This window comes from Staurois parvus, unplaced genomic scaffold (assembly GCF_062004578.1).
Source record: "Staurois parvus isolate SC_StPar_1 unplaced genomic scaffold, SC_StPar_1.0 ptg000222l, whole genome shotgun sequence".
Taxonomy (NCBI): Eukaryota; Metazoa; Chordata; class Amphibia; order Anura; family Ranidae; genus Staurois; species Staurois parvus.
In genome coordinates, this window is record NW_028318018.1 from 659,571 (window position 1) to 677,835 (window position 18,265).

The 18,265-nt window shown below is 47.7% G+C and overlaps 1 pseudogene across 1 annotated transcript; it reads right to left on the reverse strand.

The window, feature by feature from the left end:
* Positions 1 to 10,126: 10,126 nt before the first annotated feature.
* On the reverse strand, positions 10,127 to 16,364 carry LOC149460668 (uncharacterized; annotated as a pseudogene). Its single transcript, XR_016313034.1, has 3 exons — positions 16,113 to 16,364; positions 15,847 to 15,988; positions 10,127 to 12,345 (listed from the first exon to the last, which is right to left on the reverse strand). The product of XR_016313034.1 is annotated as an uncharacterized LOC149460668 (transcript).
* Positions 16,365 to 18,265: the final 1,901 nt, after the last annotated feature.

Sequence of the window (18,265 nt, forward strand, 5' to 3'; positions counted from 1 at the left end):
CACACTCCGACACGCATGAGTACTGTAGACTCTGCAGCACACAAGTCAACCATTGATGTAACATGGAAAATACCACACTTGGCCTTTAGATGGCACTAAGTATAATAGCAATTAGCGCCATCTAGTGGCACATGTGGTATTTTCCATATTAAATCATGGAAAACATTCAAGCAGCAGATCTAATAACATCCATTTCCCCCCATTCACACAGGAGGAATGGACATGCACTTTCACCAGGTGAATGGTTCTACACATTCTATGAATAGACCCCCAAATGTCAGGAGACGTTTATATAAAGACGGGAAGTATGGAGCAGAGAAATTAATAGACCTCCCAGCAATGTTATTACAAGGGGGGGACTGACAACTCATGGGGCCCCTGGGCAATAGGGGATCATGGGGCCCCTGTGTCCTTGCCCAAACTCAAAAAAGCCTATGAAAAATGTACCAGGGGCATCTCATGAGGCCCCTTACTGACCCCGGGCCCTCGGGAGGTGCCCGAGTTTCCAAATGGTCAGTCCGCCCCTGGTTATTACCAGGCTGCAGCTAGGGGGAGCTCTAATGTCACCCCAGCAGAGGGATCCCATCTAGCCCACATTAACCCTCTCACTGCCAGAGCTGTTTCTGCATGATTTTGCACACATGGGAAAATGCAGATTTTGGTCCTGAAGATGAGATAAACCCCCAAACATCTATTCTGTGACATCAGAGGCCCTGGAGAATAAAATGGTGGTGATTGTTAGGTGTTCCCCGTACACAGATTCCCCTTCATATCCGCCTTTATTTCCTCCTTTCCCCCATGCAATCAGTAAGGTGGGGGAAGGGGGCCAATTATAAGAACTGATCTCCTGTCCATCTCTCCCTGCATCCACTGAAAGCTCCCCCTCTTCTTCCTACTGCCGGCTTTTAGTGGCTGCAGGTAGAGATGGACCAGGGATCGGTTCTTGTACTTGTACCCCCTCATCCCCAGCACACTGATTGCATGTTCCTGTCCACCATCTGATTTATCCTGTTTTCCAGCCCCCTCTACCCCCATCTGCCTCCTCCCAAACGCTGCCTGGCTTTCCCTCCCATCCCTCCTGCCCCTACCACTGGCTGCTACAAGCACATGGGGATGTTTCAGGATGGAGAGTGGGGGAAGGGGTCATTAAATATTTCATTTACTGGCCCCTTCCTTTTCAGAATGAGCGCACTGGCTGTGTCCATCCATAACTGAAGCATAGTACACATTATTTCCCTGGTTTCAGCCTATGATTGAACAGGAGTCTGTAGCTGGCCCCTGTTCATTCATTCTGCAGTACAGCTGAGGATACAGAGAATCAAATTAAGGAATGTTCCCAATCCCTTTCTCCATCTCAGAAGTGAGACATCGGGGGTCTGTTTAGACCCCTAGTGGTTCACAAATGCCCCCATAAAATATATTGTGAAAAAATTGTAAAAACTTAAAAAAATTCTAACATTTAAAACAATTGAAAAAAATGTCAAAAAGAATTGGGGCTCATTTAGATTTGCAGTATTATATGTTTCCATAATACATTTTTATTTGGTTTTACGAATATAGTTACAACAACATAACAAAAATCGGACAGTGAAAAGCGACAAAATATCACAGTCTAGGTGCTGCGTTAAAGTTTAACAAAGAGAAAAAAGGAAATATTGAATAATTCCTAACAATCCTTCTAGTTCCAGGAAATAATCATTTTAGAGTATCCAGTTCTGAACCCGGTGGACCGGGGAGTCCAAGCTTTGTCAGATTTGGTCATATTTCGGTCTGCTAAAGATTTCTCATAGGTGAAGTGGGTCTGGACCCGCTCAATGACGTCTTTTAGAGAAGTCTTTTTTCCAGTGTCTAGTAATGGTGAGTACTGATGCTAGGAGAATATGTGTCACTAAGGCCCTGATTTACTACATAGACGGCCTCTAGGCACATTTCCATGGGCTAACGTCTATTTTTCTTTGGAATCCGTCTACTTTTAGGCGGCAAAGACATTTATTAAAGAAAGAGTCTAACAAATAGACGGGAAAGTGAATTTACTAACCAGGCACAATCCAGGAATCCGTATAAGAAAGCAGACGTCCTAGAAGCACGTCTAACACAACGAACAATCACTGCACAAACGTTCACATTGAAATTTGCTTTCCCAAATATCTGGACTTCACTTTAAACAATATATTCCTGTTAAAACATTTTTTCAGTGGGTAAAAAATAGTTTTTTTAGGGAATTCATGACAGTCAAGAACTAGATGCTTTTCCAACGTCTATGCAGGGATATACAGTGAAGGAAATGCGTATTTGATCCCCTCTGATGATGAATGTTCGCCCCTCACACAGAAATGATCGGTCTAACAATGGAATGTTCGGTGTAACACTGAGAGACATAATACAACAACAAATTCAGCAGAAATGCGTCTAACAAATGATGACTGATCTGCATGTTCATGAGGGAAAGAAGGATTTGATCCCCTATCATTCAGCAGGATTTCTTGCTACCAGGTGTCTCTCATACAGGTAACAAGCTGAGATTAGAAGCAGTCTCTTAAAGGGAGTTCTGCTAATCTCATTGTGTTACCTGTATAAAAGACACCTGTCCACAGGAGCAATCAAACCATCAGATTCCAAACTCTCCACCATGGCAAAGACCAGAGAGCTGTCCAAGGATGTCAGGGACAAGATGGTAGACCTACACAAGGCTGGACTGGGCTACCAAACTATGGCCAAGCAGCTTGGTGAGAAGGTGACAACAGTTGGTGCAATCATTCACAAATGGAAGAAACACAAAACAACTGTCAGTCTCCCTAGGTCTGGTGCACCATGCAAGATCTCACCTCGTGGAGTGTCAATGATCATGAGAACAGTGAGGAATCATCCCAGAACTACACGTGAGGATCTTGTCAATGATCTCCAGGCAGCTGGGACCACAGTCACCAAGAAAACAATTGGTAACACACTACACCGACAAGGACTGAAATCCTGCAGTGCCGCACGGTCCCTCTGATCAAGAAAGCACATGTCCAGGCCCGTCTGAAGTCTGCCACTGAACATCTGAATGATGCAGAGGAGGACTGGTGGGAAGTGTTGTGGTCAGATGAGACCAAAATCCAGCTCTTTGGCATCAACTCAACTCGCCGTGTTTGGAGGAGGAGGAATGCTGCCTATGACCCCAAGAACATCATCCCAACTGTGAAACATGGTGGTGGAAACATTCTGCTTTGGGGGTGTTTTTCTGCTAAGGGGACAGGACAACTGCACCGCATCAAAGGGATGATGGACGGGGCAATGTACCATCAAATCTTGGAAGAGAACCTTCTTCCCTCAGCCAGGGCATTGAAAATGGGTGGTGGATGGGTGTTCCAGCATGACAATGAACCAAAACACACGGCCAAGGCAACAAAGGAGCGGCTCAAGAAGAAGCACATTAAGGTCCTGGAGTGGCCTAGCCAGTCTCCAGACCTTCATCCAATTGAAAAATCTGTGGAGGGAGCTGAAAGTTTGAGTTGCCAAACGTCAGCCATCAAACCTTAATGACTTGGAGAGGATCTGCCAAGAGGAGTGGGCCAAAATCCCTCCTGAGATGTGTGCGAACCTGGGGGCCAACTCCAGGAAACGTCTGACCTCTGTGATTGCCAACAAGGGATTGGCCACCAAGTACTAAGTCATGTTTTGTGAAGGGGATCAAATCCTTCTTTCCCTCATGAACATGCAGATCCGTCATCATTTGTTAGACGCATTTCTGCTGAATTTGTTGTTGTATTCTGTCTCTCAGTGTTACACCGAACATTCCATTGTTAGACCGATCATTTCTGTGTGAGGGGCGAACATTCAGCATCAGCCGGGGAGCAAATACACATTTCCTTCACTGTATATGAGCATGTGCAGGACACAATTTAGCCGTCTGCTGCGGGCGCTTTCTTTTTAGATGCTCTTCAATAGTAAATCTCAGTGTGGAGTCCTCTGACAGCCAGCACTCAATTACATCTCCTTTGTGTGGAGTCCTCTGACAGCCGGCACTCGGTCACGTCTCCTTTGTGTGGAGTCCTCTGACAGCCGGCACTCGTTCACGTCTCCTGTGTGTGGAGTCCTCTGACAGCCGGCACTCGGTCACGTCTCTTGTGTGTGGAGTCCTCTGACAGCCGGCACTCGGTCACGTCTCCTGTGTGTGGAGTCCTCTGACAGCCGGCACTCGGTCACGTCTCTTGTGTGTGGAGTCCTCTGACAGCCGGCACTCGGTCACGTCTCCTGTGTGTGGAGTCCTCTGACAGCCGGCACTCGGTCGCGTCTCCTGTGTGTGGAGTCCTCTGACAGCCGGCACTCGGTCATGTCTCCTGTGTGTGACAATCAGCACTCGGCAGATCTTTATGTGTTCTAATTTGATTTCCTTAGTTCTATTGATTCTATTTTTGTTTCGTATCCTTTATAATTATTTCTGTAATGGAATATCCCACAAACAGCGCTCTCAACCTACTAATATACCAAAATGAATATAACCAGTGTATAAATGAATATAACCAGTGTATAAATGAATATAACCAGTGTATAAATGAATATAACCAGTGTATAAATGAATATAACCAGTATATAAATGAATATAACCAGTGTATAAATGAATATAACCAGTGTATAAATGAATATAACCAGTGTATAAATGAATATAACCAGTGTATAAATGAATATAAATGACATGTAAAATTATATAAGAAAATATATAAATAATAAAATAAAACTGCCACCAAATAAAGTGCCAATATGTGCCCAAAAATATATATATAATTAAATCATACAAAAAAGTCCACTAAGTGAAGTCCAAATATCTATATAATCTTTCTTCAATGAAGATATGAAATCTTTCTCCAATAGAAATATTTTCTCCACAATGGTGAATATTTCAGTGCTCAACACCCCATCAAAGTGCCAACTCACCACATTCTGGTGATTAACCAGCATATCCTTCACATATCAATGGATGTGGAACATTCAGCAGCATAACAATAATACTCCTTCATCAGTTGATTGATCTCATTACTCTCTGTCATGGTAAGTATAAGACACATGTGAATAGATAGAACACTCACTATAGCATAATACCGATTTAATGTTTATTTTTCAAAATTCCCCCTTTAAAAACACTCACATTCTGCAAGTAAATATACAGCCTTTTTGTATATAAAACCATCTGCAGCCTGCAGCACACAATCTCCTGCTCCCAGCACACAGTGGAGTCTCACCAGCCGTAGTCAGCAACAGATGATGCGGTTGTGGTCATGTGGTCCAGCCATGTGGTAGCGGCATACATGATGATGTCACTGCTCGATCACGCCCTAACACGTTTCGTCACACAACTTCGTCTGAGGGTGTCACCTCATATGGATAATGATATCATCCTAAAGACCCTGCCCCCTCTTTTACATTTAGCGTATAGGGACCAGAAGCCATCATTCATGGTCAGTGCAATAATGGATCATATGTATTCTCCGGAGTTGTCATCATGACTGATGATGATCTGCATTGCTGGACAACATGATTCATGATGCATTTACAATGCTGGAAATTTTAAAGACTTTTTATTTCTTAATAAAAGTGTTACTAAACCCCGGATCCTGGATTCACTATATCCGGTCTCCCCGGACCCCGCATTCACTATATCCGCTCACCCCGGACCCCGCATTCACTGTATCCCCTCTCCCCGGACCCCGCATTCACTATATCCGCTCTCCCCAGACCCCGCATTCACTGTATCCCCTCTCCCCGGACCCCGCATTCACTGTATCCGCTCTCCCCGGACCCCGCATTCACTATATCCGCTCTCCCCGGACCCCGCATTCACTATATCCGCTCTCCCCGGACCCCGCATTCACTATATTCGCTCTCCCCAGACCCCACATTAACTATATCCGCTCTCCCCAGACCCCGCATTCACTATATCCGCTCTCCCCGGACCCCGCATTCACTATATCTGGTCTCCCCGGACCCCCCATTCACTGTATCCACTCTCCCCGGACCCCGCATTCACTGTATCCGCTCTCCCCGGACCCCGCATTCACTATATCCGCTCTCCCCGGACCCCGCATTCACTATATCCGCTCTCCCCGGACCCTGCATTCAGTATATCCGCTCTCGCCAGACCCCGCATTCACTATATCTGCTCTCTCTGAACACTGCATTCACTATATCCCCTCTCCCCGGACCCCGCATTCACTATATCCGCTCTCCCCGGACCCCACATTCACTGTATCCGCTCTCCCCGGACCCCGCATTCACTATATCCGCTCTCCCCAGACCCCAAATTCACTATATCCGGTCTCCCCGGACCCCGCATTCACTATATCCGGTCTCCCCGGACCCCGCATTCACTATATCCACTCTCCCCGGACCCTGCATTCACTATATCCGCTCTCCCCGGACCCTGCATTCACTATATCCCCTCTCCCCGGACCCCGCATTCACTATATCCGCTCTCCCCGGACCCTGCATTCACTATATCCGCTCTCCCCGGACCCCGCATTCACTATATCCGCTCTGCCCGGACCCCTCATTCACTGTATCCGCTCTCCCCGGACCCCGCATTCACTATATCCGCTCTGCCCGGACCCCGCATTAACTATATCCGCTCTCCCCGGACCCTGCATTCACTATATCCGCTCTCCCCAGACCTCACATTCACCGTATCCGCTCTCCCCGGACCCCGCATTCACTATATCTGGTCTCCCCGGACCCCACATTCACCGTATCCGCTCTCCCCGGACCCTGAATTCACTATATCTGGTCTCCCACATTACACAGAACATGGAAATGCAATTATTTTAGCAAATATAAACTGCTAAATCGGTTTTCTCATCAGCAGTTTATAGAAGTCTTATGACTTCTATCAGTGTCCAGCAGAGCACTAGCTAAAGCTTGTAGGAGTTTTCTTTCTGCTCTAGGAGGATGCAGGACCCCTGATCCTCTGTCTGGACAGTGCTGATTGGCCCTGTGCTGATCACATGCACTCTCCCAAGAAAGAAAAAAACCTCTTTAGCAATACACACTAAACTGAGCATGTGCAAATGCCTATGGTTCAGTCTGTCTTATCAGGAGATAAGAGGTGGTCACTTGAAAAAGGGAGGAACAGAGAAGACAGGATCAAACAGCCTTTTTACACAATGCAGAGGATTAACCCCTTAGGGTCCACAGTGAGTATAACAAGCATGCTTTACTGCATCTACAGACTGATGTCACTGTTGGGGGTTCAGGAACACTTTAAAGGAATTGTAAAAAGCTGTGCCCGTGTTTGTTTCCTGTTTACTGTTTGTGAATGAGTGGGGTGATATGTCTGTACCTCTTACTCATTCAAGTGTGGGGGGGGAGTATCCTTGGATCCATTTGTAAGTCACTCTACAGACTCCTACAAGTCCCCCTTACTCAGGTCCCACAACTACCAGGCCAGGGTTGGGGGAAGGGTCTCTTGTCCTCACCAACATGGAGACGAGGTGCTTTGCCAGGGACCCTTCAAGTTGAGGGCATGTGTCTTGGTATGGTGAAGGAGGGAGGGGGGTTCATACTTTTCCCTGTTGTATCTGTCCTGCCAGGCTGCATGCTCAGATAAGGGTCCGGTATGACAGTTTGAGGGCCTACCCCATTTATTTGTGAGGAGTCAACTTACCATCAATATTAGATCTTCATCAAGGATAAGGGTCTGCTATGTGTTTTTATGGGGAACCCAATGCCATTTTTAGGGTCCCCCATTAACATCTATAGTAGACTCATCTAGGATAAGGGTCTGGTATGTGTTTTTAGGGGGAACCCAATGCCATTTTTAAGGTCCCCCATTAACATCTATAGTAGACTCATCTAGGATAAGGGTTTGGTATGTGTTTTTAGGGGGAACACAATGCCATTTTTAAGGTCCCCCATTAACATCTATAGTAGACTCATCTAGGATAAGGGTTTGGTATGTGTTTTTAGGGGGAACACAATGCCATTTTTAGGGTCCCCATTAACATCTATAGTAGACTCTCATCTAGGATAAGGGTCTGCTATGTGTTTTTAAGGGGAACACAATACCATTTTTAGGGTCCCCCATTAACATCTATAGTAGACTCATCTAGGATAAGGGTCTGCTATGTGTTTTTAGGGGGAACACAATGCCATTTTAGGGTCCCCATTAACATCTATAGTAGACTCTCATCTAGGATAGGAGTCTGGTATAGATGAAGGGAATCTTTGGCCCTTTGTTTACTAACAGAACAAAGCCCCCGGGATCTGTCATTAATATAAAGCCTAAGGTTAGCCAAACATTTCTTTACAAAATCAGCACAACAGACAGTACTTACTGTCACTACGAAGTGTCCCTTGTACTGATGACTTCCTCTTTAGTTCTCCATCTTACAATCCCCCTACCCCCACCGTGGTAACAGGTAAATGATTCAAGGTATGCCTCCTCCATTCATAGATTGTCTTCCATTTATAGAAGCTATAGTACTGACTTCTGTTAATGGAGTAGGGGGGTGGGAAGAGTGGGCATACAGTAGTTGAGTTCCATCATCAGTCCCTTGGTGGGTATCCTGTCTTCTGCAGCCACTTATCAGTGTATTAAATATTCAGAATACAATGTCCTGGAAGGGGGATTCCCCCATCCACTTCACTTGTTTGGATGGAAAAGAGAATAGACCCTGTCCCATCTTTGGGGACCAAAGATTCCTAGTGGGGGGAATGTGTAGCCAGGTGCAGGCTACTAAGAGATGGAGGAAAGGAGACATTACAGAGTACACAACAGGTTGTTTCATTTCCCCTTATGTTCATGGATAGATCATTGCATCACCTTTCTGCCTCTAGAGGGAGGTCACTCTTACTGACTCTGAAAGCAGAGGATCCTGGGACATGTAGTCCCTCAGCTAACACTGAAGAATAAAGCAGCCCAGAGACTACAACTTGCTTGAGAGCCAAAGCAACAGGGGATCCTTGGAGAGTTTTTAAATTTACTGTAATTGGTGGTCTCGGGGTCTTGTCCTGGGGACTCTGGAGAGTTCAGTTGTGTGCTGCCCTTCTGCTAGTTTCTGTGGAGAGAAACAGCGCCACGGGAGTTCTACATCCAGCCCTCCAGTGACCGTCCTACGTACGCAGCAACCAGATCAGTGACACCGCACCTTCCAGTGACCATCCTATGTAACCAACAAGCAGTTCAGTGACACCGTACCTTCTAGTGACCATCCTACATAAGCAGTTGAATGACACCGCACCTTCCAGTGACTGTCCTACGTAAGCAGACAGCAGTTCAGTTACACTGCACCTTCCAATGACCATCCTATGTTAGCAGCAAGCAGTTCAGTGACACCACATCTTCTAGTGACCATCCTATGTTAGCAGCAAGCAGTTCAGTGACACCGCATCTTCTAGTGACCATCCTATGTTAGCAGCAACCAGTTCAGTGACACCACATCTTCCAGTGGCAGGTACATAGAACCACATTCATCACCAGCAGCCAGAGACACAGGGACATCCATACTGACCATAATCAGTGGTTTCCACTGCAGCCCGCTGTGCATTCTTCACATCATCCTATCTGATCCAGAACCTGTTCACCCCCCTTTCCTGCACCTCAGTTTTATCTTCAGTCATGATTGGTGGAAGGGAGATTGTCCAACCTTCACTCTGTGCCTTACATATGGACATTGCTAGCAGAAACCTTTACCCTCCCCCACTTCCTCTCTACTTCTCACACGTGGACACCGCTAGCAGATACCTTTACCCTCCCCCACTTCTGCTCTACTTCTCACACGTGGACACCGCTAGCAGACACCTTTACCCTCCCCCACTTCCGCTCTACTTCTCACACGTGGACACCGCTAGCAGACACCTTTACCCTCCCCCACTTCCGCTCTACTTCTCACATGTGGACACCGCTAGCAGACACCTCTACCCTCCCCCACTTCCTCTCTACTTCTCACATGTGGACACAGCTAGCAGACACCTCTACCCTCCCCCACTTCCTCTCTACTTCTCACACGTGGACACCACTAGCAGACACCTTTACCCTCTCCCACTTCCTCTCTTTCTCACACGTGGACACCGCTAGCAGACACCTCTACCCTCCCCCACCTCCACTCTACTTCTCACACGTGGACACTGCTAGCAGACACCTCTACCCCACTTCATCCAATGAGATCCCATTACTCCATCTTCTCTGCAGATTTGACCCAGTCATTATCATCCCCTATACTCCAACTGTTGAAGGGCCCCATCTATAGCCGGCAGACGATGAACTCTCCTTGATCTCCATATACTGAATATCCATCGGTAACTCAGAGATGCTCCCACTTTCCATTAGCCAATCCCTGCTCGTCATCCCTCCACACCCGCCCCATATACAGTCCAGGCGTGGCAGTCCCGGGAGTGCAGCTGTAGCTGTGTGAAGCCTGAATGTCCCAGTAGGAGGAGTTCTGCCCGCAGTATGAGCTGCACTCCTGGAGGACCCTGTTCCAGTCTATGCTGCACCACCCCCAGCTTCATGATTGGCCTTCCTCTGCCTCATTGTCTGATATCAATTGTCCGTGTATTGCTACATGTTGGGGATTTCTGCTACAAATCTGAACTAGGAATAGAGAAAGGTAGAAAGGATGGCGCTCTACTTCCTGCTCTCTGTGCTTTCCATCCCCCATCAACCAATCACAATGTGTCTACAATCACCATGGAAATGATCAGATCAATGAAACGTTTGTCATAGACAGACCATCATGTGCCGATCATATACACAGACATTTGTATCACGGGAAACATACAAGAAGAAACATGTATGGAGAAAGACACGGGAAAGTCCCAATATGTGCATTCACCAATCACTCCTTCATTCCCGGTATACACACAATTCCATTGCTTCCATGTGTACACCATCAGTCACTCTTCTAGAATTGGGACATTTTATTACCACCCACCTCTTCAGTGATCCCCCACCATGCAAGTATTGTCCTCACCTACAACTGTGGGCCTAATGGGTGCTTGGAACATTTGTCCACAAAGTATTAGTAATAGACCTCCAAGTGTTTGTGAAATCTCCCACCACAAAATGTACTCAGCCAATCACAGGGCAGGACTCCATTTTTATTCTTCTCCTGCTATCAATGGCCAACCCGGTCCCACACTTCATCCATGTCTTTGGGGACCTCTGATCTCCTTATGAACTGTTTCTTCCATGATGAAGATCAGCCATGGAGTATATCTGAGGTGTATATCAGGGTGTGCTTCTTCCCCACATGAGAGCTGGGATGTCCAGCAACATTCATCTAGAAGACATTTCCCGCACTCAGGGCACTAATACACCTCCAGGGTTGTGTGGGACCCCTGATGTACAGGAAGACAGGACTTCAGTGCGGAATATTCCCTCACTAAGGAGTGGAAAGTAGCTTCTCCCTCGTGTGCAAACTCTGATGTTTATAAAGATGGGACTTCTGTGAAAAACATTTCCCACACTCAGGACAGGAATATGGCTTCTCCCCTGTATGAGATCACTGATGTGTATAAAGACTGTACTTCACTGAAAAAAATTTCCCGCACTCAGAACAGGAATACGGCTTCTCCCCTGTGTGAGATCTCTGATGTCTGTAAAAATGAAACTTTTGTGAAAAACATTTCCCGCACTCAGAACAGGAATACGGTTTCTCCCCTGTGTGAGATCTCTAAAGTTTGTCAAGATCAGATTTCTGTGAAAACATTTCCCACACTCAGGACAGGAATACGGCTTCTCCCCTGTGTGCAATCTCTGATGAGTGTAAAGACTGGATTTATCCGAAAAACATTTCCCACACTCAACGCAGGAATATGGTTTCTCCCCCATGTAAGATCTCTGATGTGTATAAAGACTAGACATGTCTGCAAAACATTTCCCGCACTCAAGACAGGAATATGGCTATTCCCCCATGTGAGACCTTTGATGTCTGTAAAAATGTGACTTTTCTGAAAAACATTTCCCACACTCAGGACAGAAATATGACTTCTCTCCCGTGTGAGATCTATGATGTCTGTAAAGACTGGACTTCACAGAAAAACATTTCCCGCACTCAGTACAGGAATATGGTTTCTCCCCAGAGTGAGATCTTTTATGCACATTAAGACGACATTTATAAAGGAAACCCTTCCCACACTCAGTACAGGAGAATATCTTCCCTATTGGAAGGCCGGCCCGGTCCCGCACAGTCTGAGGTTCCTCAGGATACGAGGAATCCGATGGTCCATCTACACTGGGTGGTGCCGGATGGACATTGGAGGGAGCCGGGTTTTCTCCTGGACTATACTGTGTGATGTCCTCATCTTCTACTTTCCAGTCTGGAGACAAAGTGAGACAATCCTCGGAGGTTTTCCTCATCTCCCGGCCATGGACTAAAATACAAAGACAAAGAGGATTACTAGACAGGAGCTGATTGGTTCCCCCAAACCAGGACTCCACCCACATGAGGCAGCTTGGTCTCTGAGGAGTTTACAATTCCACCCTCAAGGTGTCACGGTCGCCCCCTCGCCTGCTGTCCCTTCCTCCCCTCAGTTCAGGTGGTCTGCAGCAGCTCTCCCCTCGCTCTCCTTTGATCCTCCTCCCTCCCTTCCCCTTGCAGATTCCTCACATCCTGCACAAGGAGAAAACGCCCCCTGTGGTGCGGGTAGCACCTCTCCTCAGGGAAGCTGCCGAGGAGTCAGGCACCCCGCTGGACCCGCATAGCACGGGCCTCCGGGGTGTCTCTGAACCCCCCCCTCCCGGTGGGCGCAACGTGAGAACGAGGCTTCCCATGCTCTGCGCCTGCCAGAGACAAAGGGTGCGCTCCCTGAGCGTGGCCAGAGTGAGGGGGGCGTGCCTCGTTGCCCCGGCAACCCGACACTGGACCGGCCATTGCCAGGGCAACCAGGAAGCGTCCTGCTCCAGCATAAGAGGACCAGAGCGGGACCCGGGAGGTTGTTGGTCCCCTGTACATCACCGTGAGTAGCTGTTGGGAGGTCTGAGCTGAGGCCAGACCCCCACAGCCAGACCCAGCTGAGTACTTTGCTGATCCCTGGGGGCTAGAGGTGCCTGCTGTCTGCTGTGTACCAAAGAATACTCCTACCTGCTATCCATTGTGTGCCAACGAGTACTCCTGCCTGCTATCCATTGTGTGCCAACGAGTACTCCTGCCTGCTATCCATTGTGTGCCAACGAGTACTCCTGCCTTCTATCCGCTGTGTGCCAACGAGTACTCCTGACTGCAATCCATTGTGTGCCAACGAGTACTCCTGCCTGCTATCCGCTGTGTGCCAAAGAGTACTCCTGCCTGCTATCCATTGTGTGCCAACGAGTACTCCTGCCTGCTATCCGCTGTGTGCCAACAAATACTCCAGCCATCTATCCGCTGTGTGCCAACGAGTACTCCTGACTGCAATCCGCTCTGTGCCAGCGAGTACTCCTGCCTGCTATCCATTGTGTGCCAACGAGTACTCCTGCCTTCTATCCGCTGTGTGCCAACGAGTACTCCTGCCTGCTATCCGCTGTGTGCCAACGAGTACTCCTGCCTGCTATCCGCTGTGTGCCAACGAGTACTCCTGCCTGCTATCCGCTGTGTGCCAACGAGTACTCCTGCCTGCTATCCGCTGTGTGCCAACGAGTACTCCTACCTGCTATCTGCCAAAGAGTACTCCTGCCTGCTATCCATTGTGTGCCAACGAGTACTCCTGCCTGCTATCCGCTGTGTGCCAACAAATACTCCAGCCATCTATCCGCTGTGTGCCAACGAGTACTCCTGCCTGCTATCCATTGTGTGCCAATGAGTACTCCTGACTGCTATCCGCTGTGTGCCAATGAGTACTCCTGCCTGCTATCCGCTGTGTGCCAATGAGTACTCCTGCCTGCTATCCGCTGTGTGCCAATGAAAACTCCTGCCTGCTATCCGCTGTGTGCCAATGAGTACTCCTGCCTGCTATCCGCTGTGTGCCAATGAATACTCCTGCCTGCTATCCGCTGTGTGCCAATGAATACTCCTGCCTGCTATCCGCTGTGTGCCAATGAGTACTCCTGCCTGCTATCCATTGTGTGCCAATGAATACTTCTGCCTGCTATCCGCTGTGTGCCAATGAATACTCCTGCCTGCTATCCGCTGTGTGCCAATGAGTACTCCTGCCTGCTATCCGCTGTGTGCCAATGAGTACTCCTGCCTGCTATCCGCTGTGTGCCAACGAGTACTCCTGCCTGCTATCCATTGTGTGCCAATGAATACTCCTGCCTGCTATCCGCTGTGTGCCAATGAGTACTCCTGCCTGCTATCCTCTGTGTGCCAATGAGTACTCCTGCCTGCTATCCGCTGTGTGCCAGAGGTTACTCCTGCTTGCTGTGTGCCCGAGGTGACTGCTGCTTAACCGTGAGTGCTCAGACCCGCCTGTCGGAACTACCCCCCATGGGTCTCCCTATTTTCCCTGCCTGAACTGTCCATGAATCCCCCTATTACCTTGCCTGGACTGGCCCCATTGAATGCCCCTATGTTCCCTGCTTGGACTGCCGTTGAATTTCCCTCTTGTCCCGCCTAGACTGCCCCATTGAACACTCAGACCTTTCTTACCTGGATTGCTCCATTGAACCTCCCTATTACCTTTGCCTGGAACTGCCTGCTTGGATTAATACTTTCTCAGGCCATTGCTACCCAAATTGCCCTATCGTGGGCCGGATTACAATTGTTTTGGGCTCCTCCCCTCTCTTCCCCTTTTGGGTACCCAGACGCTACCTTCCTACCCTGATTGAGTGCCTCCCATAGTTCAATACAGCTTTGTGTGTTTATCATCCTCCGTGTGTGTTGTGTCCTGCCTACACTTCCATCACACAAGGGAACTAGGAAATGGCTCCTCTGATCTCCTACCAGGTCATTTCTTTATTCATGGACCTTAGTCAGAGAGTGAGGAAACAACCAGAACTGTCTTTTATAGGAGGGACAGTGATGAGGGGATTATAGGACGAGGGTCCCCACCCCCTCTATCACTCATCACCATCTTCCCAACACAAGAAGTACTGCACTTCCTTATTTAGTCCATGATTTAGTCATGAAGAACAGCGGGGCTGAGCCCCACCAGAGGTCAGAGAGTATACAGTGCAGGGGTCAGGAGTATGTAATGTACAACATAGAGTATATAGTGCAGGGGTCAGGAGTATGTAATGTACAACATAGAGTATACAGTGCAGGGGTCAGGAGTATGTAATGTACAACATAGAGTATACAGTGCAGGGGTCAGGAGTATGTAATGTACAACATAGAGTATACAGTGCAGGGGTCAGGAGTATGTAATGTACAACATAGAGTACATAGTGCAGGGGTCAGGAGTATGTAATGTACAATATAAATTATACAGTGTAAGGGTCAGGACTCATAATATTGGTATTCAGCAATCAGTGGAAGCTTAAATGTTTACTGTAGACAAGTTGCAGAGATCCCACACCGCTGCCTCCCATCTCCTGAGACTGCACTCAGTGACTTGGGTCTGAGACACTACAGACATATCCCTCCACCCGGCACAGCCAGACCACAGAGCAAGGAACCCTGGGAGAAATGTTCTGTCAGAGGTCCTACTAGACCCGGGCAAAGGGCAGGAGGCCCAAATTACATGACCCAAGTACCTAGGTCTAGTAATGCTCATGAATCAACATTTTCCTGCCAGCTGAACCCCAAAACCTCCATAAATCCAGTCTAGATACATAAATTGTGTCTGCAGCACAGAGAAGGAAGATTATCCGAGAGAAATCCAGGAATACAGGACGGGGAACACAGCTCAGGAAAGTGACCAGGGGATTACAGGCTGATATCACCCAGTCCCCGCCCTACTCTGGACCAATCAGTGAGCAGTATGGGTGGAGGAATGGATTTAGTGTTCATGACCCACCTGTGCTGATCTCTGTAGGAGTGTCCTCCTCTATAAATGTCCCCGTTATTCCATCCTCCTCCATAGACTGCTGATCATCCCTCACATACGCCTCTTCTTCTTCTGCTTTCACCTCAAATTCTATATCGATTGGATCTCCACTCTAAATCAAGGAAATGAGAGAAAATATCATCTGTAAAATGTAAGATTTATGATTGTGACATCACATAAAAAAATCCACACTTTGTCTCCTCAAGTCCATGTTCTAGATGCTCCATCCCACCAACCTTGTAATAATGAGGGATGGTGTGACCTTCCTGTGTGGAATCCCGGGAATACAGAGGACAGGTACATCTCTCTGGTGGGTTCCTGTAGCTGGATGACTCCACCATGGTGTCCTGGTACAGATCTTTGTGTTCTCTTAGAAGCTCTGACTCCTCCATCACCCCATCTTCATCCTCCTCCTCTTTTATCTCTTCGTTAATCTCAACTTTAGGATCTCTCAGGTTTCCACTCTGAATATATAATAAAAATGCCATCAATGGTAACAATGCAGATAATGTACAGATCCTAATGATACTATCAGTGATTGTTCCTTATCTACCTGATGATGGTGAGGGATGGTGTGACCTTCCTGTGTGGAATCCCGGGAATACAGAGGACGGGGACATCTCTCTGGTGGGTTCCTGGTATTAGGTGGCTCCATCATATCCTTGTGTCCTTCTGAAAACTCCTCCATCACTCCATACTCCTCATCCTCCTCTTTATACTCTTCTTTAACATCAATATTATCATCCCCGAGGATTCCACTCTGAAAGATATAATAAAACATTCATTGTAACAAACATGCTGTGTATAAATCACAACTACCAATAATTGTCATCATCTACCTGATGATGGTGAGGGATGGTGTGACCTTCCTGTGTGGAATCCCGGGAATACAGAGGACGGGGACATCTCTCTGGTGGGTTCCTGTAGCTGGATGACTCCACCATGGCGTCCTGGTATAGATCTTTGTGTTCCTTTAGAAGCTCTGACTCCTTCATCCCCCCATCCTCATCCTCCTCCTCTTTTATCTCTTCTTTAACCTCAACTTTAGGATCTCTCAGGTTTCCACTCTGAATATATAATAAAAATGACATCAATGGTAACAATGCAGATAATGTACAGATCCTAATGATACTATCAGTGATTGTTCCTCATCTACCTGATGATGGTGAGGGATGGTGTGACCTTCCTGTGTGGAATCCCGGGAATACAGAGGACGGGGACATCTCTCTGGTGGGTTCCCATGACTGGATCCATCTGTAGGAAACACACACACTGACTGAATCCATTGTTTCTATGTGTTTATCAGATGATGGGGGATCTAGGTGGATCCTCCGTACTGCTCTCTCCTTTACAATAAAGTCTCCTCTTACCCGGTGATGTGAGGGGCGGCTGATTGTCCATCATGACGTCCTTGTAGAGATCCTTGTGTCCTTCTAAATACTCCCACTCCTCCATGGAGAAATAGACAGTGACACCCTGACACCTTATAGGAACCTGACACACACAATGATACAGTCACCATCCAGACACATCCCTTGTCTGTTACTGGAGAATGTCCCAGAATTCCCGGCACCGCTCACCTCTCCTGTCAGCAGCTCAGTGATCTCTCTGGTGACTTCTAGAATCTTCTTCTTCTTTCTCTCTTCTATCAGGGAGGGAGGTGGAGGCAATGTGATGTCATATGATCTCCAGACTTCACAGGAGGAAAACTCTACATCTGAACACAAATAGTCACATCAAATGATATTCCCAGAATCCTCCTCACCTCTCCATTCAGGTCTCCATTTTATTAAAGCCCCACTTCAGGCTGAGGTATAATTCCCCCCACAGGACCCCCACACTACGCAGGGTATAGGCTTGTTGCAGCATTCTGATGTCATTACATACAACGCAGGACCAACAGTCCCACTTTACATGTGAGGATACCAAGGGACCCCACATCCTAAGAGCATCAGGGAAAAAGCCAGATGGAGGGACATTGGGAGGAGGAGCTGTGAGGTCAGTGTGATGTCATAGGATTCTCTGACTCTGGATGGAGGGACATTGGGGGGAGGAGCTGTGAGGTCAGTGTGATGTCATAGGATTCTCTGACTCTGGATGGAGGGACATTGGGAGGAGGAGCTGTGAGGTCAGAGTGATGTCATAGGATTCTCTGACTCTGGATGGAGGGACATTGGGAGGAGGAGCTGTGAGGTCAGTGTGATGTCATAGGATTCTCTGACTCTGGATGGAGGGACATTGGGGGGAGGAGCTGTGAGGTCAGTGTGATGTCATAGGACATATAGACTCTGGATGGAGGGACATTTGGATGGGGACATTTGAGGGGTCCGCTATATGAGGCTCCCATGCAAACCAAATCTTTGTTCCTGGGTGCGTCCTACCTCTCCTC